The sequence below is a fragment of the Rissa tridactyla genome, chromosome 5, assembly GCF_028500815.1.
Source record: "Rissa tridactyla isolate bRisTri1 chromosome 5, bRisTri1.patW.cur.20221130, whole genome shotgun sequence".
NCBI lineage: Eukaryota > Metazoa > Chordata > Aves > Charadriiformes > Laridae > Rissa > Rissa tridactyla.
In genome coordinates, this window is record NC_071470.1 from 12,426,007 (window position 1) to 12,449,958 (window position 23,952).

Consider the following 23,952-nt stretch of genomic DNA (forward strand, 5'->3'; position numbering starts at 1 on the left):
CTAATGTCTAATCTAAACCTACTCTGCTATAGGTTAAAGCCATTGCCCCTTGTCCTGCCAATCCATGCCCTTGCAAACAGCCCCTCCCCAGCTTTCTTGCAGGCCCCCTTCGGGTACTGGCAGCTGCTATAAGGTCTCCCCGGAGCCTTCTCTTCTCCAGGCTGAACAACCCCAACTCTCTCAGCCTGTCCTCACAGGAGAGGTGCTCCAGCCCTCGGATCATCTTCATGGCCTCCTCTGGACCCACTCCAACAGGTCCATGTCCTTCTTATGTTGGGGGCTTTTACAAGCAAAACTGAGAATAACCTTAGTATATTTTTTTCAACTTTTGGCTATTTTTGTAGTACCTTAGATTAATGCAATGAACTTCAACTATTTTTTGATTATTCAAAATATTCTGTTCTACTTTTTTTGGCTTGAAAATAGGCAAATAAAATATAATTGCCACTTATATGGCCTGCTTCTGCTCCTTCTGATTTCAACAGGGAAATACTTCCCTTGAATTCAATAGATTTTGCATTAAGGCTGCATTAATAAAGCTGTGGGCCTGGACCTGGTCGGTGCTGGAGATGGGAAAATGGAATAGATCCTCATTTGGTCTTACACAACTTGCATAGTATGGCCACTCCTGAGTTCAGTTTATTTCAGTGGGAATAGCACTAAATTTAAGGTACTATACAAAAGCTGCTTTACTCAAACGCTACATTTTAATATATCTGTTTATCTAAATGTCTGAATGTTATGATTGGTTAATAAGCATTTATAGTTTTAAAAAATCAGGGTATTCAGATTCTGTATTTCTTCTCTATCCCATGTGGATTTTAACAGCGGTTTAAAGTTCGTCATATTTCTTGCTCCTCTTTGCGCTCTCCATAAATTCAAATTTGGCCTGTAATCATTGCTGCCCTTCACAAGTTAAATTGCTCATAATTCCTTATTCATTAAAATGAGAACCTCATAATCTAATGAAAGCCATTAAATCAAAGAGTTCTTTTGCAGTCCCATTGTATCTTAGCTGACAGACTCATCATAAAGGAAATAAATCAAATCAGACAACAAGATTAAATAATCAGGTAGCTAAAAGATGATATGCAGATCCTACTGTTTGAAGCCTATTAAAAAGATAGGCCAGCTTATGCTCCTTATAGTCCGTTATAATGCCCTAAATTCAGAAGTCTCAAATTCCAACCTCTTCTATTTGAAATTTGCTGTGGAATGTTTCCATCGAGGCATTTCATCAGTGTTATCTAGTTCTTGGAGCAAGGAAGAAGGCATTAGAAAACTGAGAGGTTTTTCCTCTCCTGAGGATGTTGAGTCCGGAGTTTTTAGCTTTGTCTCTTTTGCGCTGGGGCTGCCTGGCAGCTCGCTAGCTCTGGCATGTGTCTCCAAGAACAGAGTCATCTTTGACAAAAAGCCACGTAAGGAGCCAAGTTCTCAGATGAAATAGGCTGGGTAGCTCTCCTGGGAGCTGTGAAAGCTTCCTGATTTTCACTACATGGAAACCACCCTCCATCCTTAATTGCCGCTGTCTTCTCTGAACCAAGTGGTTCTGATTTCAGACGTGTAGCCTTGGGGGCGTGGGGGAGCTGCTATATGAAACTCTTTGTGAGTTACCCCTCGACTGTTTTGATACATAATATCATGGAAAATTCATCTATGCCTTTCCTATTTAGTTTGCTATAAAAAAGGATTACAGAATTACCAGGAAGAGATAGATCCAAGTACCTAAATTATGCTTTCACAACCAAGGAGAAAGCTGTAGCTCTGCAGTTTTCTCACAGGAACTCGTACGAAGTGAAATAAAATTCCATCTTACCCCTGTCTTCATGATTAGATGATGCAAAGGGTATCTGTGCTGTGTACCTAAATCAGACAGTTCTTTCTTCTATTTGTGATAGGGGATGAGATGGGCTTTCAAAAAGCACTTAAGGTAGAGTCACAGCTTCCCTTCACTAACACGTGCTTGAAACTCCCACATCAGGCTTTCTGTATAGGCACTTCTCATACCGCAGTATAGTTGAGTTGTACGTGGTATATCCACTTATAAAGGGAAAATTATGACCACATCGCTCTAGAAATAAGCTTTGGCTTCTTTAACTGTTACACTGAATCATTAGGAGAAGCTTTTTTATCTTCCCTAACCTTCATAAACTAGGGAAAACACACCCAAATTGTTCATCACTCAGAGCAAAGTGGTCCCCAAGGATGTGGTCCTGTGGTTTGAAAAGTGTGGGCAGAACAATGCCACAAGTGGAAAGGAGCCGAGCGTCCCGGCGAGAAGCAGAGGGCGGGTGCCATGCAGGGATGCTTCCGTGCATCACCCACACAGCAGTTGCCGCCGCTGCCCGCATCGGATCAAGCAACTGTTCTGCCACCCTTGAAACCCAGGACAAAAAAGTTAGAGGGGAAAAAAAAAAAGCCCCAATCATACAGCTCCCCACTACAAGCAAATTCAATCATAAAGGCCTGTGCGTTCAGCACTAAGAAAACCCGGGCTGCTAAAAATTATTTGCCTTCAAAAAAGGGAAGGATGCAATACTAATATAACTAAAGATATCAGCTGTAATGAATCATTGGGCTTCTTGGTTATTGGACTGACTTGAACCATTTTAACTTGAAATGCTTTTATGCAATGCATAGTGGTTGATTTAATCTGGGTAAGGCGTCCACTGAAAGGATGATTGAATTTGTGTCACTGTGCGAGCGACAGTAACATATTTTTGCCCATAATAGCAAAGAGTAATGTTAAACAACGCAGCAGAACAAAGTGCTCCTTCCGTAAGCAATAAGCCAATACGTAAGTATTAAGTAATGATTTGATGTCATATTGGGAGGCAAATATTGCACTGACAATACCAGAGTAAAAAAGCACGTAAGAAAATACAGAGGTGACGGGATTTTTGAGACTGAGAAGGAATGTGTCTGTGATAATTTTTCTTTGTCTTTTTCTTTTGTCTTCCCTGTTACTCAGAAACAGCTTTTTATTATTCAAGATCAGGTCCAGGCCACTACTACAACAACTTTAGTAGTTTCTCTTAAATCTCAAACATTAGAAATATTTTTCTGGTTTAGGGTGCTTTCTCCTTGCCTGCTCATCAGTGATTTAGACTGCAATGTTGCTTGTTTTTCTCTGTCAAGTGGTGCAGGGTACAAGCAGACATGCGGATGTCCTGTCAGGGTGACCCAGCTCCCGGACACCAGCCTCCTTCATGGGGGAGCCAAGTAGCACCAGCTGGGGACCTCCGCAGGGGCTGAGGGACTTGTGGGATACGGGATATTTTTTTTATTTTTCTTATTAACTGAAGGATTTGCAAAGGTTGGTAGACATTTATACACCCAGAGAGGTGGGCCAGGAGGCTGTAAGCATCTAACGGCCATCAGAGACAGTTCAGCTTCACATTTGAACCAGGCCTGGCAGCGAGATTTGGAAACATTTGTTGACACAGACTGCTACTATTAGCTATTGTTCTTACAGGCTCACTCATGAATTCAGCAGGAGTAAAGGATAACACTGTCTTCTTCTGTATCGCTGCAGAAGATGTGAGCAGGCAGTGTCAACAAGAACTACATGAAACCGGAGAACTCGTGGAGAAACAAGATGACTCGTGGGCAGTATAGGTGGAAGATAAAAGCATTCAAGACTCATGATAAAAAATGCCGATTGTGAAGAATGCCAACAAATTACATCATACAGCATTTTGTAAACCAACACTTCACGTGTTTAAACATCTGTATAAATGGTAAGTAGCTCATCTTCGTGATACTTTAGCAAGCTTTTGTCTTCCCTTGAAAGACAGACGTTTGAAACAAGTAGATGAATTGCCCAGTGTGATAGATCCAGTCAATGACACATCCAGGAACAGAATGTGACAATTCCAGCTTCCCTCTTTAAAAGAAAATAGAGCCAAGAATTGGTTGGGGTTTTCACCTTTGCCAAATGCAAGTATTGCTCAGGGGAACCCTATCCATGAGGACCGCACTACACCCGATGGAATTTACTTCACCTACAAACATGATTAGCTGCAAATGTCAGTACGTATTGGTCTTAGATATGACCATAAAATATTTTTGTGATTATTCATTTCATTGATTTATCTTTTTTTTTTGTTGTTTAAAGATCTACCTAGTTCTACTGCAGTGACTTTGCTGGTGTGGTTTCTCTTCGCGCACAATTTCCCAGTTCTCTTGTGTATGGATATTTTGCAAATACAACTCTCTGTAGCTATTTCTAGGAGATACTCACTGCAGTATCTCTTAAAAACAGGTTTTTTTTATTAAGAAGTCCAAGTGTCACATTTCTATACCACTGCAATTATCAGGTGACAGTGTTTTTACTTTTAAAATACCATTTCCAAGTTTATCATCCCACTCCATGACTTATAATTCTTCTGGATAAACATGTTTCAGATCTGTGATGGTATCCCTGGTGATGGTTGCCATAGTGCTTCACAGGATTTTATTTCTGCTCATTCCTCAGAAGCAGGACTTTGGTTCTCTGTGGGAGGCCCAGAGTCACACTAGTCTCAGATTTTATGGTCTTTACTATTCTGCCCCCACTAGGGAATAAACTACCCAGCCATGCCACTGTCATCTTTACCATATCCCATCCACTCGGCTCAAAATGCACATCACAAATCATTCTCCTTTTTCCTCAGGACCTTATTACACATCTGTTGAAGTTTTCATTGGTTTCTGTTTAGTTTTCAACTCAAACACAGATTATTCTCCATTTAAATTTCAGACTACATTTTCTAACATCATGCACAACACACCGAGTTTTTAAAATTTCAGTCGTGTTCAAATGTACTTCAAAAGGCTTAAGAATAAGAAATAGCAAAACCACTGTGACTCTAATTGCCTCAAATGCCATACTTTCCATGGGAGCAAATACGCCTACCTCTGACCAGTTCCGTTTCTTGTTTTGCTAAATGCCTTCCCTAGACCCATTTTTTTTCCTAAGAGCTTTAGAAAAATTGCTGAGTATCATTTCTGTGAAATGACTGGTGTAATGATTATCTCATAGGCCATGTCAGTCGCAATTAGGCATCAAAATGTCTTTGGGAAGCTGGGCCATGCCGATGCATTTGAAGTAGACCATTTCCACTACCTTTGTTTATGTTAAAAGGTACTTTCAGCAATGCCGTGTCTAGACAAAGTCCAACCTGAAGGATTATTTCATATAACAGAGGCAGAAACTGAATCTGCAGTTTCAAAGTCACATGTTCAAACCGTGGTTTCTAAAGGGCATATATATAAAACATATATCACAATGAAGCCCCTCTTCACAGTAGGTGGAGCAGTCGTTTTAAGTGAGTAAGCAAGCACAGATACACGCATCATGTATTGTACAAAATAGTAGTATCTGCCTCTCTTCTGCAGAATTTGCATCTTCAGAATGACTAAGGAAAGGAGTAGCATAAATTAACTCTCTTACAGTCTAATTTAATTTATTTGACGAGAGGACAAATTTAACATAAAATATTTCAAAAATGCATGGGATGCTATTGAAGGCTACTGAAGAGAAAGGTCCCAGAGGAGCATGGGCACAAGGCAATAGCCTTTCAAATTCCCCGCACAGTTGTTTAGGTATGTTAGACAGCTGGCATTGTAACAGCCCGCCACTACGGCAACTATTTTGTGACCCTAGACCCAGTCCTGAGCAAAGCGGCACTTACCCACGCAGGATCTTGCACTAGGGATGCATGTTTCTCTAGGGTATGATGTGGCAGGATGGAGGTGATGGAAAGGGCACGATGACATCTGTCTGATCAGAGTCCCCTGGGAAAAAGGCTTTCTCTAGACCATGACAGTTTAAGATTGGAGACATTCTCCTGTTCCTTGCCAAATAACTTTTGAAGGTTTTCTAGTTTGTAAAGCAGTAAAAAAGCACAAAAGGTGTTTCTGGGAAGACTCAACCAATCTTACTGCTAGTCTCTATACCAACAGTTATATACCACTCACCTCCCTGCCTTTGCTCAGCCACAGCAGTAGGCAAAAGTCCAACCTTTGCCCACCTCCCCTTCCTGGTGGTAGATGTACCTACCTACCTGAACAGAGAGTGACTGCAGCAGCTGCAGCAATTTTAAATTTAAATCATCATTACCCACTGCAGTAATTCTCCTTTTAGAACATTAACCAAGCTTTTTGTGTTGAAGAAGAAAGGGGGTAGAAATCACCTGCCTGGAGTGTGTGTAAGGGATGGCATGCCCTGTTAGGGTACCAGAGATGACCAGAGGCAGTTGTTGACAGCGAGCTGCTCTGGTCCTGCTCTACTTCATGGCCAGGATCATGAATTCCACTTGTGAACTTCTGACATTGGTTTGTCATGCTGAGGAAGAAAATGGCATATCGTGTAGGTCAAGAGTCACCATCCCTAGAGGTATTTAAGAAACATTTAGATTTGGCACTTCAGGGCATGCTCTAGTGGCAGAGATTGTAGGGGGGGTTTTTTGTTGTTTTTTGTGTCTGTGTGTATGGTTGGACTCGATGATCTCAAAGGTCCTTTCCAACCATGAAGATTCTATGATTCTGATTCTATGTCTAAGTGATACAGAGCTGTGCGGAGGAAACCAAGCAGTAAGTTAAAAATCCCATCAGTGTACTGTTCTGCCTGGGCGAATACACCTTGTTGATTAACAGGATTAATTAATTCAGATAGCAGCTCTGTGGCTGCAACAGGAACATTCCCTGGTGCTTCACCAGGGCAGAGTTTAAACCAAAGAGAAAACACAGTGCCAATAAGTCAATGAGAAAACACAGTGCCAATAAGTCAATAAGAAAAGAGCGTCACCCTTTTGTAAGCATATCAGTCAATGTTCATCTACTTCGGCTGAAAATAGAAACTCTCCCATAATGACCCAGTTATTCTGGTTCACATTTCTACCTCTGTGTAAACTTGCATCGTTCAATGGGAAATTCTGAACTTTCCAGAGAAGCTAAAGCCTGCATTTATAAACACATCATAACAGATTTACTGTGAGACCAATTATATTATGTGTGTCTCTTAGAAACGCCCAATAAAAAATTATAAATACTCCAAAGAGGTTTTAAGTACTAAAGAAATAAGTGCACTCTGGGCATCGGAAAGAGCTAGATGCGGTCCAGGCAGATGCCAGCCAAGCTTCCACACATACTTCTCCCCGTATCTCTAAGCCCTGACCTGCAATACCCTTCTTTTCCAGGGGCAGCTTCCCCTCTTTCCACCACCGCACTTGTCTGTGTATGGCCAGGAAACTGTCCCCAAAACACCCACCATCAAAAAGGAGGAGGGAGGCAGCATAGCCTGAATAGATGAAATATATACATAGGTACATGCATATACATACCTACCTGTGCATGTATACTGTACTAGCCTGAGGACTTGTAATAACTGAGGGAGAAAGTTGGTGGAATAAGTGCAGAGAGTGGAAAGGAACAAGTGACAAGAACAAGTGCATGGTACGAAGACGGGGCAGGCGGCTGTTAAGAACAGGTAGAAATGGGACGTGTATGGCCTCTCAAGACCGCAGGCATTTCATGGGATAAATAAAATGGCCAGTGGCATCAGATGGTACTATTAACTACAAGAGATAACAGCACTTAACTTGTGCTGCTAACCAGCGGAAGGCGGGAAAGAAAGATTGCTCTGGAAGACGCGGCAGATTGCTCCGGTGGAGCCGCCTTCCAAAGCAACAGGCACGTGGCACCATCAGGAACAACCGGAGGACCCAGCGAGGACAGCAAGGCCATGGGTAGAGAGAGGACTTCCATAGGTGAACAAAACCAATAGTGGTTAGCCTTGCCTTAAAATCAGAGAAGCAGCAAACAAAAAGGCCAAATTTTTTGAGCTGCGGCAGAAAACCTTGGGAGAGCAAGGACTTCTTTGTAGAAAACCTCTTTTGGGTATCCTGTTTCTTTTGCTGTTGTTAAGGCAGTTGAACATTCTTTGAAGCTGAAATAATTTCCTTCATCCTGCTTCCCTCCCCCCCGACCTTGTTCTTAGTCTGGTTGAATTAACAATTTAAATTAAGCAAAAACATACTTGTCTAAGTCAAAACTCTTTTATACAACGTGCTAAGAAGAAATATGACACGTGGTTATGGTAGTTTCAAGTTTAAGAGTTTTTACTTTTTCAAGCTCTTCAGATTTTCCCTATTGAGAAATTGACCAATTTTCTGTGATTACAGGGGTATCTTCAGGGCATAATTGTCACCAAATTTCATTCATTCCCCCTTCAGGAAAGGACCTTGATCTTCCTGAGCATCCTACCATTTCGGTGAATATTTTTTTTATGTGAAAAATGCTTGATTGGTTTTCAAACTATTTACATTCTTACCTTTCAAAATTTTTGTCCTTGTCCAATAGGATTTCCACATGCTCACAATTCCTGGGATGTTTCCTCTGTATCTGTCTGTTCCAAACTGAGTTGACTTTTGGGGTTTTTATGAACTTCTACACATATTCCTATCAATACTGACTTCGCTGTCTCTGCTTACTGATCTTATCGTAAGCCATTTACCGTTTCCATTTTATCCTTCAATTAGACCCTTCTTCAGACCCATTCTTTCACATTCCTTCCCTAGGTTGCATAAAAGAGAGGTCTTTAATCTCTCCTTTCCTCTAATTGAAGCTGTCCTTCCCAGCGTGTTTTCCACTGCAATGCTCTGGTTTTCATTAAGTAATGTCAGCAATACTCCGGTTGCTGTTGCTTTCTGTTTAATGTGGTTTTGCAAGAATAATATCAACTTTTTTGTCTTCCCACAGAACATGGAAAGAAAGTTTTAATTTATTACCCTCATAAAATAAAGCATTGCAGTACTGATGCCTTATGAGAACTAGGGTAAGGAAAAGGCAAACTTTTAAGTCCCAAGTAGGTAATGCATTACCGAGAGCTGCTGCCTGATTAGACACTGACACACCGATACCTTCCAACTGCAACTGGAATGACTGCGGGTCAGCCCTGTTAGGTAAACAACTTGAGAAGGTAGAGCTGGGCATGAAATGGGGAAAGGTTCGCTGGGTCATGTGCTCGTGCTATCCAGGGGCATGGTGCGCTTCAACAGTCATGAAATCCTGGTCCAGATCCGCATAGTTGGAGGAGCTGGGACTGGCAAATCCCAGCAATAATTCAGTGTACATCGTGGGGCGATGCTAGACATTCAGACTCTGTTTTCCACTGGGATTTAGCAGGCACTGAGTGGCCGATCAGATTAAAACAAGACAAATAGTGGCTGTTTCCATAAGCAAGAGGTCTTGGCCTCCAGCAATCAACAGAGCTCGGCTATTATCCACCAGCCACAGGGCTAGCATTTTCTCCGATAACACACCCAAGCAGTGATAATAGAGCAGGTTCCTTGCCTGACCTGACTCTAACCTGCGAGGCTGCCAGTGCTTTGTGCCGTGCAGTTTCTTAGGATCACACTTGCAGGCAGCAAAGCGTGCTCTGAGTGAGACATGTGATGAAAATGAAAACAGTGTCCTCAGTATGCGCTGTAAATCACAGGCAGCTGTTGGAGTAGGATAATACCTGCTTTTCTCACAGTTTGTTTTTAGTTAAAAAGGAAAAACAAGCAATTATTGTTTCTGAGTGGGAAAGGAGGAGAAGGCAAATTCAGGAATGACAAGCAATTAAAGCTTCTCAAGAAATTTTCTGGTGTTTGTTCTTGCCTTCTTCCAGGAGAACAATTCAAAGCCCAAGCTTAAGGATCATCCTGAACTGGAAGCAGAGGATGCATTGATGCTCAGGGTTTAATCAAGCTCAGTGTTACAGAGAGGTGGTACAAAACCAGCTGCTTCTGACTTACATGATTCAAAGCCACTGCAAAACCTACAGGGTGTCTACAAGGTGCTTCCCAGGCCAGCATATCTGAGACCAAGGTATTTCTAGCTATGAAGACATGTCATGGAAACCAAGTTACTGGTCCTTTAGATAATAAGGGCTCTCGGGCAAAGAAAGGATTAACCGTCTTCCCAGCTGGCATTCCTACCACCAGCTTCCCCCTTTATAGGTCTGTAAATATTCTGCCTTTTTCATTTTTGAAACATGAGCAGTGAGCAACTTCCACACCTGCCAACCAAAAAGGGGTCTGCCAGCTGTAATGGCCAACAAGAGCTCCTTTCGCCACCAAGGTTGTTCTTCTCAACATATGGTTTCAGGCAAAGGGTGGCTGCCTGGGACAACACCTGGGAGTGGGAACTCAGACAAGCTCCCAAATGTCTCACATCATCATAGATTTTGGTTCTCTCTGCTTTAGGAAAGTCTGTGCCTCTCAAAGGTGGCTCTGATCAGAACAAGGACAGTGTAGCACTGTGTCCAGACACTACTGTGGATGCTAAAATGCAGACAAGCCAAAAGTCCTACCTCTCGGCACGATTCACTGCCTGAGATACTTACCAGGGCTGGAGATACTGCAACAAGGTCAATTCAGGAGCTCACTGGCCATGGTGTCCTTCTTGGTGTCCCCTATTTGGTTCCTCTTAATGTGCACTCCAGTAGGTATAACAAGATAGCGAATGAGACATCAGCCCAGGATTTTGGAATGAACAGGACTGATTGAAATTCAGAACTTGTGTACTGTGAGGAGGTTTTGAAGTTTCAAGTTCATTTTTGCTGTGAATCAAAGTTCGAAACAAAATATGTTGGCCATATATTGAAAGTATTTTAGGGATTTTGTTTTGGACTGAGTAACATGTTTAATATTTATCTGAATGGTAACTTTTTACTTTAACTTTAAAAGATTACAATTTTTAAACATTTACAAAATTAAAACTGTTAGAAAGAAAGTCAATTCTAAATGATAAACAGAAGAGTTACATTTAGGAAATGGAAAAGGAAACATTTCACCATTATTGGAATACCTCACTGACTTCTTTTAGAGTGATATTTCACATAAACAAGCACTAAAAAACAAGCCTAATTATGAAGCGGCATTTTCTGACCGATAAACAGAATCACAGAATCACAGAATCCTCATGGTTGGAAAGGACCCTTAAGATCATTGAGTCCAACCAAACAACCTACAGTCTCTGCCCTTCAGAGCATGCCCTGAAGTGCCACATCTAGACGTTTCTTAAACACCTCCAGGGATGGTGACTCAACCACCTCCCTGGGCAGGCTGTTCCAGTGCCTGACCACTCTTTCAGTAAAGTAATACTGAGTGGTGGAAATTTTCAGTTCCACTTCTAAAAGAGTGCTGATGATGTGCTCTGGTGAGTAGGTCCCCATGAAACATAATTTGGAGCCAGGGAGACTGACAAGGAAGGCTTTTACAGAAAGAGTGTTGATCTAAGGAGGGTTTCAAGACCTTGCTGCTCCAGTTCTTGACTCATCTTTTTCTAAGGTTTTTTCTTCTTGTTTGGCAGGCAGCTCTTGCCTGGGTTTATTCACAGTCAAGTCTATTTGATTTTTCTGAAAGGAGACTGTGTAGAGCAAGTGGAGCAAGACCTGCACTTCCTTTCTTCTCTAAAGCAGTGGCCACAATGGGGAGTCTAAGACATAGCGCTGGCCACCAAATTTTTGTAACTAAAGCTCTTCACATACCGTGCACTGTCAAGTAGCAGGTTTAATTCGTGCTGCATGGTTAGTGCTGCATGAGGATTAATCTAGTCACAAAACCTGATAATTCTGGTTTGTGTCTGGAAATTTTTAGAATAAAAAGCATTCCACTTTGCCTTTTGTTCCCAGTCAATACTACTCTACCACAATGTTTCCAGATGGTTATTTTAGACACTAAAGGATTTTTGTGGATTTTAAAAGCGGCTTTGTAATGCACGGTGATAAAAAAAAAAAAAGTTTGGTTAAAAGACCTACTTTCCTGTAAGTGTATTGTTATGATCTTATTCTAAAGATATTCATTAGAGCTTTTCTCAGTTGTTATCGTATAAAAGCATCATAAACTGTGGAATGAGAAAATTTAAATAAACCAGCCTATATTAGTCATCCTCTGGCCTTCAAGTACAGACCAGATTTCAAATACCTGGGTAATGACAGTCAACGGCAGTTTTACTTAGGAACTTCAGTTTTGACAGCTATGCACATACGCCTTAAATTTTGCTCAAGCCTAAGTAGCCATTCCACGTTTGCGAGAAAGTACCACAGTATCCCCTCTCCTGCTTAGCGAAACCTGTGCAAACCGCGGCATTTTCTAACCACAGCAAAGACTCTCTTCCATCCTCCTCCAGAAAGCAAGACGCTACACTGGAAACACTTCTCTGAGACAGTCTGTTGTATTTTGCCATCGTCGGTAGCTGGGTAGTCTGCATTGAGGCACCGCTTTTACCCACTGCCCTGTTTTTTCCACTCGTTTCATTTTCCTTCTTAGCCTAGTCTACTCTGGGGAGAGGGCAGCCAGGGAAAGAAAACCTCTTACCAGGTTTCTGCAGATATGAAAAATAAATAAGAACGTAATGAATAATGCAAATTGTAGCTTGAGCCAATGAGCACACGCCGTGGTTCAGGGAAGAGGCAGGGAGCAATGGGGGCTGCTGACAGTTTGGCAGTGGCTATTTCCTCTGCATTGATCAAGAAATCGCCCTTTTGCAGGGAACATCTGAAATGACAAAGCAGCTGGGGCGGGAGGTGTTCACTGAGAAAAACCCAAACCAGGCCCTAGGATTTCACATAAACTTCTGTGCCACAAGAGCAAGCAAGCAATAGTTAATCAACAGTGTAGATTAGTGCGTGCCACATATGACATATTACGGAGTAATTTCAGTGCTAAGCCCTGGTTCATGTGCTTTGACACACTTATTTCCAGATGACTATTTTTGGGTCTTCAATCATTCTTTAATTTTTCAAACTGTCACCAACAGTGTGTTATATTGCAAGAGCGTCTGTGACTGACGGCAGGCTGAGGTCAGACAGAGTGTATCACGCTTTTCTATTTGGAAGAATGCACTTTCTGTTGCAAGTGGCCTCAAGCGCCACTCTTGGTCTTATCAGGAGCTGCCTCTTCTATCAGTGTCGCATACCCTACCTTTGGTTCCTTCAGACAGTGGCTAGAGATGTTTAACAGCTTTCAGTGTCGTCGTGACTATTCATTTTGTCCTGGTGCTTTGTTGTTGGAGTCATTCATGAAAAAAAAAAAAAAAGAGAGAAAATCCCAGTCCCCAGGGATCTCCAGACTCCCACACTTGATTCCCAGTGCCCTATAGCTCTCTTCACCCAACACCAGATGTGCCAGGCTGGAATAGACACTGTCCTCTCCTGCACTTTTCCTGCTACTCATGGAAGCCAAGTTCTCACCAGCTTCCCAGTCCTTTTATGCAACGGACCTCAACGGAGACATGGGGGTGGTGTTTCTGTAGCACAGGGAATACTGCACCCTTTGGCAGAAATGTATTTACCAGTACTTTGAGTTATGATAGGTGAAAAATATTTCCATCAAGCATGGAGGATCTTTTCTTTCCAGCTCTGATGGAATATGAACATCTCATGTGTGTGAGTGACAAATACCTATTTAGCATTACTGCTATGGAAACAGTAATTTCCTAGTTATAGTTGCTGAGTATAGCATAGAATAAGAAGCTATAAAATGTGTCTCCCTGGTCAGGAAGATGCTGTTTCCCCACCACACAGGGGATTCAGGCTGGGATGACCTGTTTCCTGAGAGACCAAGGACAATGTTCCTGGTCCTATGGTCAGGGTGCATAAAAACATACTCCAGGCTTTGATGAACAAAAGCAGACATACCACACCTAATATAGCTTAAATAAGAACTCATTTTTCCTTTCAATTTTGTCTTTCTTGCGGAGTCTTGAAATCATCCTCCTTTGTACACCAGGAACCGCAGTCCACGTCATGTTGCTTAGCTCTTCACGAATGGCTTCCAGATGTCCGGTCAGGGCTATGTGAAGTGTTTAGTAATCAGGAGACCCAAACAGTAGGGTCACAAAGTGCACTGTAAAAAGGCATTGTATATCGTACACACCATGTCTTCCTGCCCCATTACTTCTCTTCCAGACAAAGCTGCCAAGTATTAGGCCCATTTTTAAACACTCATCTGTCTCCATATAAAAAGTGTTTATTACTGCATTTTCTACATTACACTTCAAAATCACAAAAGGCTTTATATACATCCTTGTTCTTACTGTACTGTGTGTTTGATTTTGACCTAAAACACCTACCCTGTCAAGCTGTTGTCTGGGCCATATCTGATATGTGCTGAAGTGAGAAGCACCCTCTGTTTATTCAGTCTTACCCAGTTCCTTATACCTCATTTGTATGAAGTCATAAAACACAGGCTGAGACGTGAAAATATTGTAACACGCGTGTCAGGGTTTGGTTTCCCCTTCAAAATCCGCTTTTAACTATTCCTCATCTTCCCTTTGGTACTCAGAGCAACCATATTCAGGGCTATCCTTGATTCATTGCAACCTGCTCTGGGATTTGCTCTCCGCCAGTTTAATGAACTTATCACCTCTCATGTGCTCGTCATTACTTTTCCCCGCAACAACCTTAACATCATTCATATATTTTTACTGAAATTATCCTTGAAGTTGAACCCTTTCTCTATTATGGGGTCGGGAAAGTAAGACTTGATTTTTAAACACGATCTGGGTAACACGAATGTTCAAATTAAGAAGAAATATCTAGCTAACAACATAAAGCAGTGTTAGCGTCATCAAGTGTAATGGAGGAAGTAATCACAATTCCAGAATAAAGGATGGAATACACAAGAAATAGACACCATTTCTCCATTAACAAAGGCATTGCCTGACCTTGTTTTCAGAATTCTGGGAAGATTAAATTTAATTATTTAAATGGAAAAGGATGGCTAATATGTTGTATATGCTGTTCTTTCGGAAACAAGTAATACCAGGAAATGGAAACAGAGGATCCAAGGTGATTTTCCCTCTAGTTCTTTTCTGCAGCATTTCAAAATTCAAGATCAACTCACATACTGACAAAGATTGTATTTTACCTATTTGTGTTTATATGACTGCTAATTAATGGGGTGATGGTGAGTGCATTACATTGGGGAAGCTGGCAGAAACTGTTTGAATAATCCATTTATTCTCATTTCCTTGTCAATGAACAAGGAAAAAGAAATATAGAAACATAGACCAGAAAAAGCATATTAAGAAAATTAGTGTGGAGGAACGTTGGTTTATATGTGATAGGATGATTCAATTAAGGACCGTTACATTTTAACGGTCCCTCTCAATGCCCATTTAAGTCAAGTAACATGGTCCACTGACTTTCATCAGAATGAGTGATAGCCAATGCCGAAGTACCATTTATCACTACATTTTCACTTTCCAGGAATTGGACTGGTTATGTGTTATTTATTTAGATCTTTTACTTTCAGGCTGATCACACCTCTGCATGAAATGTCATCTATTGTCTTCAGTCACAACTCAGGGCCAGAAGGAAGCAGGGTTTGCTAGAAATGTGGGAATTCTGACAGCACACTTTGTCACCAGACTATGTGGCTTGTGAGGGCCGAAGCATCTGATGGGAACATACCCATTACACCATATTTTCTTCGTATTTCTGTCAGAGGTCTAGTCTGCTAGCTGGCATTCCACCTTGCCCAGGCAAACTGTATATGGGCCCATACCCCATCAGAAAGACTGCTCAAAGGCCAGTGACACCCGACCTTTCAGGCTGTCGGTGAGAGCACCTGAAGCTGTAAGAATGAGAGACTCAGGTGACCTCAAAGCATGGCAGCCCTGAGATCTTCACATCTGGGACTACTCTTGCAGCAGGACTCGGCTCCAAAACTAACTTAAGACTTTCAAGTACAGAACAAGAGCTAACAGGATCTTCCACCTCTTTTACCTGGAGATGAGGGAAACCCTTCTGACAGAGCAACCGGGTATCCAATCCTTATAGATGTTTAAATCCAAAATAGATATTTAAAAGGCAATCTCAGATTCTGCAAACCCTACTGCATGTGCTTATCTTTTCTCTACAAGTCTGCTGGTTTTAGCAGGACTGCTCATACACATCCAGTTGATCATGCTTTGCAAGAACGAGCCCTTTCCCCTCTTCTTTGCATCAGACCAAAGACCAGACCTCTACAGTAGAAGAATGTGACATATCAGCAAACTTACAGCTTCTTAACATTACAGCACAAATTTAGTTGTGCTGCCCCAGAAATGATGGTCCAACACCAATCCGTGCCTAACATATTCCTTGGAAAGATGAAGAAAGGGGAAGAATGGAGACATAGCCAGGGTACGAAGAGTTTGGGTGACATGGGTTGGCTGCTTCTGCTGCTGCTGGGGCTTTGGCTGGGTAGGTGAATCCCTGTCCCTGATGAGCAATGTGACTGTCCTTCCCCACTCAGCTTGGTCCACCTTCCATAGCAATCTAGATTCAATCTAGATGCAGTCCCATGGGACTGAGGTGATTTTGCTGCTGCTCCCACCAGCTTGATGCCAAAGGTGTCTTCACATCAGAGTGGGTCTCACTGACTGGTTTAAAACCCGCAGTGAGAGCAGCCAGGCTTTTTTAGCTAGCAGAAGACCTAGATCCAGATGTGCTGGTGTTATTATGCATGTGCATGGTATTGATCTGTGCATACATTTCAATTAGGACGTGTGCTGGTCCTGATGGATTAATTATCTATGTGTAAATGCATGGCACAGCAGCCGCAGCTTTCTTATATCCTAGTTCTGGGGTGACAATGTGCACATGATCTAGTTGCACAGACATATTAATCATCTCTGGAGGTAGCCATTTTGTTTGCCTTTTAAATAAGACAGTTGATAATAAATGGATTATCTTTATCCCTGTGCACAACGCCATGAACTTTCTGGACTGCTATATAAATATTTAGTCCTTTTTTTTTGGCAGCCTGTCATTTCCTGTGCTTCAAACAAAGATATTACTAAACACAAACACATTTGAGAGGAATGCTCAAATAAGAGTAAACTCGTCATTCTTTTCAGTGAACAAAGACAGTGGAGACCTGACAAGAACAAAACTGTTGGAGTCTGAAATGCATTCATTACTAACTGAACATGATTGTTACTCCTGTTTGTCGCTGCCTGGTGGTAAAGCAAGAGCCATGACTAAGCGATGTCAGTGATCACATAATGCCCTTCTCTGTGCATAGTCATAGTCTTCTAACAGCTATAAAAATCTCAAGCTCTCACGTCGTATAGATTTGAAAGCCTGGGATGGGCTTGGGAAGGTAAAAAGCATGGATATATTTGGACAGCAGGCCTTCTCAGGTGATACAACCCCACCCTCTCCACCAGGTGTTCCTCCCATAGTCCCATTTGATAACCCCATTAGTAAATTTAGAACAACAAGAGCACAAAAAGTAACATACAATCCATTCTGGCCTTGCTTTAAACGGCCATTTTTCCAGGCAGCTGGCCAGGCTCACATTAGCCTCCTTCCTGACCTTTCCAAGTGGCAAAAAGTATGTTGCTCGCCAGTGACAGTGCTATTAACCACTGAGACCACAGAAGAATACCTGAAGCAAAGCACCATTTCAAGAATATTCATTCAAAGGTCCAGATCTCTTCGGACTGAACAGCTGTTAAAAGATTTGGTTGGTTCTGCAGCTGTGAACCCCTTGCAAACGCATCATTTCATGAGAAACCTTTCCATTTTAATCGAAGACAGATGGCTTGCTGAAAGGGGCTGTGTCAGTCTAGCCTAATAACACGAATAAAGTGGTAATTATTTCCTTCTGTGCTTTTTCACTGTTTCAATGTATTTGAAACTGTTACTGTATTTGCTGGTTCTCTCTTTAGCGTATAACATGAAATCCCTCAGCAGTAGTGGGTCCTTCAGATTGGATGCGGCAGCAGCAAACAGCACAAACACGTCGAGAAACTGGAAAGTGCTACAAATGTAAGAAGTGTTCCCCTTCTTTTGACATAAGCTTAGCAGAGGAAAAAAGCAGACATTTTCAGAGGAAATGGGATGCTGCTTTTCAATCAGTTCTTTACTAAGCAAAGACTGCAAGATTGTCTGCCTCCTCAAAGGTCATTTTTGTTCAGATCATGAAGCAGGGCACTAGCAGAAGAGCTTCAAAAGCAAAGAAAAGATAAAACAAAATTACTCGGAGAAGCAAAAGTGGAGCAAAACTGGAAGTCTGGAAAAGTTTAGGCAAAACCAAATGGAAAAAAAAGCCAGGAAAAAAGAAAATCTCTATTACGAAGCACAGCAATGCAACTGAGATGGAATTACTTCTACGAATAATGGTTTATAGTTGGGAGAAGACAGAATGATACAAAATATACTGTAAAGTTCACTCTTGGAGTGAACTATCTCGATATTTCTTATATTTCATATAACTTTGGAACATGTTAGAAGCTTTTAATAAGCACTGAGGCAGGCTGAAGAGAAAAGGAGAGCCCAGATGGCGAAGGTGTGAGGTTTGCAGACAAGAGAGTGGAGCTGGGGATACAAGAGAGAGGTGAGAAAGCTGCAAAGGGTCAAGGTAAAGAGGGCAGAGGTGAACTTCTGAAGAAGGAACCTGGTTCAGTTCAGTTCCTTGTGGTGATTATATTGACCAAAGATATTTCTCTGTCCCCCCTTGACCTTACTACCTTATCCCTAGCCTGTGTCCAGAAGGTTCTTCTTAGCTTTGAAAAGGCCAACTTCAGAAGATCTCAAGCTCAACCTATTTTTTAAGTATCTGATTCCAATAGTCAATTTTGTACAATTGAAGACATTTTTTTTCCTCCCTGAATAGATGCGTCAGTGCTATATTTCTTTCTGTTTATCGCCCTCAGTTTTGCGTATGTGAGAAACCACAGACATCTTCCCTTTGGGAGGAAAAATCAGTCAAGTCTCCGGTTAATACACTGGAGAAAAAAAATTAAAAAGCCTTTTACCAAACAATGAGGCAAAGACTTGAGTTGATTTCAACTGGAAGCATAGACATGGAGACAACCCCCCCAGACTAATTTGTGCAGAAGGACTCCTGCTCTCACAGCAGTTACTCTATAGAGCAGGGAGGACAGTGTACCATGAAGACTCTCAGACCAATGGGACCCATGGTGCCTTCTAGAGCTATCCCAAGAGCACACTGAATTCCAGGTTGCTCACAGGAGCTGGTAGCCACCACCCCTGTTGTGTCCTGTGAGCAGCTGGAGGTTTTTTTACTCTAAGGCTACTCAGCCACACACGTCCAGCGTCAAAGGTCTCTGAGGACAGGTGCTACAACCCTTTCAAGAAAAACTGAAGTGAAGTTAGCAAGGTCCACCCCAGAGAAGGTAAGTGTCCCTTGGGGAGTACGCTAAGCAGTAGATACACTCTGCTTCCTCCCAGATATGCTGGCAAAGCCACCTCAGAGCTCATCCCAAAGAGGTTCCTACAGTTAGACCATGTAGCTGAAGCAGTAGGTTGTTTTTACTGGACCAAAGACAATACCCATTGCCATTACTTTCATACCCTCCTGTCACACCTCTCTCCTCCTACACTTGCTCTTAGAAGTTACATTGCCAGCTGCAGTTACCTTTAGGTTAGAAGTCACCATGAAGTTAGAACTATGACAGTGATTAATATATGAGCGATACTGCCCACCTCTTTGAAATAAATCATAAAACTACGTTTCTTCAGACAAATGCTTTTTTAGAAAAACCAAAACATACCAATTTTTCTCACCTTAAAAAAACCCCAAAATTATTGTTTCTGTTTTCCTAAATATAATTTCTCATCTTTTTTTGTTGTCACTGTATAACACCCCACTTTCTGACATAGCATCATTTTGTATACAAAGGTTCTATGTCAACATCCCCTGAAAGCAGCATTTTTTAACTTCAGCTTCAATGTTGCTTCAAAGTTATCACAATGTCACATCAGCCATCTACTGCAGATCCAGCAAAAAAATTATAATATTGTGGTATTTTGCTCTGCTTTCTTGAAATCTCCCATTGAAATCACACATTGAAAATGGCCTAAATAGTAACAAAATAAAGAAAGTTGAATAATTTCTTAAGTGGAATAATTTCTCAAGAGATTAAGGTAGAGGAAATACTAAACTTAAGAACACTGTGTAGGTAAACACTACAAAAGTTTCTTTTCCAGAGCCTTGCAAAAACATAGAAGAAAACAGCCTTCAAAACCAGAAATGGGGTGAGCATAATGCAATCCTTTTTCCTGAATCAATAAGGATGGCTACAAGATTATGAAATCAGACAAAACAGGAACAAAGTTTTCTTTCTGATGAAAGCCACAGAAAGAATTGGTGATCCAAGAAGCAGCAAAGACATTTATCTAGAGATAAAACCTAAATATTTTAAGGGGAAAAGAAATCCACAATGCAGAGGGCTTTCATTATTATCAGAGTGCTGCCAATCTTTCTAGGAAAGTAAAATACAGTTTCAATATCGTATCATTATTTTATGTGTGGAGTACGGGCTTTAATATTAACTGATTTCAGATGGAGCAGAACTGGAGTCATGATGAGTCCTTTGAGCAAGAGCACTGTGGCATTTTCCAAAGACAGAAGACATCCTTACCAACAAAAAGACAGCATTGACAGTCACAAAACCTGGCTGTAATCCTCGGCTTTGACACTGTAATCAGTGTCAAAGGGTCAATCAGGCCACAGGGAAGCTATTTAATTTCTTTCTGCTAGAGTTCATTGCAAGAACCGGCAAGGCAAGGCTTGCCTCTCTTTTGGGGTTCTCAGTGATTTGGTATAAGACCAAAGAGGTCTTGCTATAAAAAATTTTGGTTGATGAACTCGAATTTTACTGACAAATTAAGAAAAGTTTTGATTTCCTTCATCCAGTTTTGCTCGTTAATTTCTCTACCATATATTACTATTTCCCTTCTCCCATACAGTACAAAACTAATTAAATGCCATTGTCTTCAGTGGAAACAAGATTAGAAACTTTCACAGAAACTACCGGCAGTATTGTGGAAACATTGGAAACCACCATGGAAACTTGTTCACAGAGGGCATAAGAAGCATAAAGAGTTAGTCATTTTAAAAGTCATGTAAGCTGTGTGGTTAGTTCTGGCAGTGAGAAGTGAGATTCTTTAATAGACCTAATGGATGATGTCAAATTCTATGTTTAAATATTTAATGTGATTTAACTGCCTAAGAGTATCCCATTGCAGGCTGTCTGGCTTTCGAGGCACATGAAATCTGATCAGACACCGAGTGCATATAACAGCAGACTCCTAATACAGCAGCCAGTGTGGGACACAGATGGCAGCCTTCTCTCGAGGGATCTCTCTTCAGGAATGATTAGTCGGTGGCATTACTGCTCAGAAAGAAGAGAAAGAACCCAGATAAGAAACGTTAAGTGATTTTGGGTTTTCCAGTAAGTGAGCACACACGACAGAGCTTGAATTTAACAGGGACTCATCATGCTGTGCCCATGACTTCAGATTCCACCTCTAACCAGCAAGCTGCTTGAGCTGCTTGAGAAGTCTGGTGGTTTGGTTCACAACGCAGGGGACGTGTCCTCCAGTGATATAAGCTGCTACTATAGTAGGAAGATGGTACTTTTCATTATCTGAAGGCCTGTAGAATTGTGAAGATAATTTTCCAATAATATTTTATTGTTTTCAGGGAGTTCAATGGCTGGAGCTGGAATTTTGATAATGCCACTTTAAAGTGTGTGAGTGGTTTCACAAGCCTTTTTGCCATGTCCTGTCCTCAAGCGTGTTTAGCAAGTTTAATACCACGATGTACCACTTGAAAAATTAGTATAAAACTAATCACATCTGCCTGCAGCATTAGACAGCCACATGTCTCCTATCTCACCATTGTTTTCTCTGAAATTAGCCTGGAGACATGGGAAGACTAAATACCTAGCATGATTATTAAAATGATAAATCTTCCCCTCACAAAAATCACCAATATTTCAGACTCAGATGTGCTAATCAGTAGAGGAAAACTCACCTCGCATGATACTGAGACTCTAATAGAAATCAAACTATCCCTGACTTCAGCTTCATTGATTTTTGCTTTGCTATCAAAGGAATCAATATTTTTAGTACATGTATTGCTGACTAATAGACAAAACCAGTCTGCCTGGTTGAGACTATCAGTAGGGATACAGTTGTCACAAAGGGGATTTTTCTTAAAAATAGACCATCAAAAAGCCTACAACCATCATAGTTTACATTTATTACCCTCTCCTTAAAGGCTTTAGTGTGTTTACATGCAATATTTTGTCTGATGGCTTGGCTATAAAAGTTGCTGACAGTAACGTATACTCATCTTAAAAAATTACAGGCACATTAAAGGCACAGAACTCCAGTTATTGCTTTCTGAAAGCTTCCTCTGCACGATTCTGGTTATAGAAGAACCAACTTCATTGCTTGACAAACTGCAGCAGCATTTCAAAAGCAATCTGTGCTCTATATTGAAAAAAAGTAATAACGTAGTGCTCTGGAGGGCTGATAACAACCTCAGTGAGAAGAAATATGTAAAATTCTCTGCTGGTCTAAACTGATATGGTCTTATTGAACCAGGCTACCTTATGAAAGGTAAACTTGTTTTCTGCATATGGCAGTATTGCCTCTTCTGTACTGGCTGCCTGGAAGGAAAACCAAGGAAAGTGGCCAAATAAAACGGCGGGCAGCCTCGGGCTCCAAGAGCCCATTTCTTCCCCTTCTGTACCAGCATGTTTGCTTATTAATCTTGCAAGAACTTTGCAAGAGGAACTTTTGCAAGAGCCCATTTCTTCCTCTTCTGTACCAGCATGTACCAGCGAGATATTAATCTTGCAAGATCTTTGCAAGAGGAACTGGACTGGCAATGGTTCACGCCTCTGGTACTCCACAAGCTTCTGGATGGTCACAGGCTCTTTCCTTGCATATGGCAGGTTAAACCAAGTATCTACACAGCCCATATCCCTTCTGCGCAGTGGTGGGGGCACTCGCAGCCTCACCGAGGTCGCTGGCAATGTATCATGCCGGGGGTTCGTCCTATGTCATTTGAGAATCGTAGCAACGGCTTCTTGGCAGACTCAGAAATTTCATAAGTCTAATCTAGAGTCTAATCTTCCCTCTCCCCCTGGTACAAAGAGAAGTAAAATAGAAAGGAAGAGTGATGGTACTTTTTAGTGTAAAAATTAATGTATTTTTAAAAGATGGTGAAAACAACAAAACTGCACTTTTAACTTTTGGCTTGTTACTTTCGTTTACTAAATGTTCACTTTTAGCATTCACACACAAAGCACAACACCGTGGTGCTATCCAGTAATAAAAATCTGCATTAAATTGAAGTAGAGAAAAATAAAGCTCAGAGGCATCCATGTTTGCTTTATTTGAATCTGTCAGAGCAAACCAAAGCAGAAGACCCTATCACCATGTAGTTATGGAAATGGTCAGAAAACAAAGGTATATCATTATAAGATGTTCCGCTGCTTGTAATTAGACAGCAAGTAATTTCCGAGGAATATCTAATTCAAGGATTTATAGGGTACATATAATGCTATGTAAAAATCTAAAAGCCCTTTTTTCCTGTGTTTTAATTGGGACAGTTATTTGCACTTTACAGTTAATTGCAAATCACTGTCAGTTATTAAAGGTATGTCTTTTTTTTTTTCTACAGCAAAGGTGTATTATGTCAAGCAAAGGCTGTCTATATTAGAGATGGGAGTGCAAAACAGCATGTGCGCTGCTGGCTATGTGGTCTGAGATAACCCCCGTTTGCTGTTTGAGTAGTTACATGTGTGCGGCACACTTTGATACTGGGCAGAAGGTATATTAGAATGGCAGCCAAGAAAAAGAAGTTAAAATAACTGCAGACTGCTTATGAACACAGAAATTACTTTTCAGGTAAGCTTGCGTGAGGAAAAGACCACACACACCCCAGCACTTGAAGTATTACAAGTTTGCTTTTTTCTCCCCCTATAAAAGAAAAAAAGGCTGTTTGCAACTACTCAGAGCCTCCTCACTTAAACCAATTATTAGTGGTACAGGCTCTCATTTGGGTCACCGCAACCCTCTGACATTGAGTAGACAGTTTTCTTCGTGATCTTTGTGCTTTGCTGAACGGTGAAGCAGCTAGAGCTGCAGGTAAGTGTTGTTCTGGGTCA

The 23,952-nt window shown here is 41.4% G+C and overlaps 1 long non-coding RNA gene across 8 annotated transcripts in view; it reads left to right on the forward strand.

The window, feature by feature from the left end:
- The window catches only part of LOC128910563 (uncharacterized), a 33,631-nt gene that overhangs the window by 6,706 nt on the left and 2,973 nt on the right, over nucleotides 1-23,952 (forward strand). For 2 of the 8 annotated variants that reach the window (XR_008466761.1, XR_008466767.1), the window contains 4 exons: nucleotides 3,536-3,740; nucleotides 15,288-16,159; nucleotides 17,692-21,199; nucleotides 23,466-23,692. This is a non-coding gene — a long non-coding RNA (uncharacterized LOC128910563). Of the gene's footprint in view, nucleotides 1-3,475; nucleotides 3,741-9,655; nucleotides 9,856-15,287; nucleotides 16,160-17,691; nucleotides 21,200-23,465; nucleotides 23,933-23,952 lie in introns of all 8 variants that reach the window. The other 6 variants (XR_008466768.1, XR_008466762.1, XR_008466763.1 and 3 more) reach the window with 6 other exon arrangements.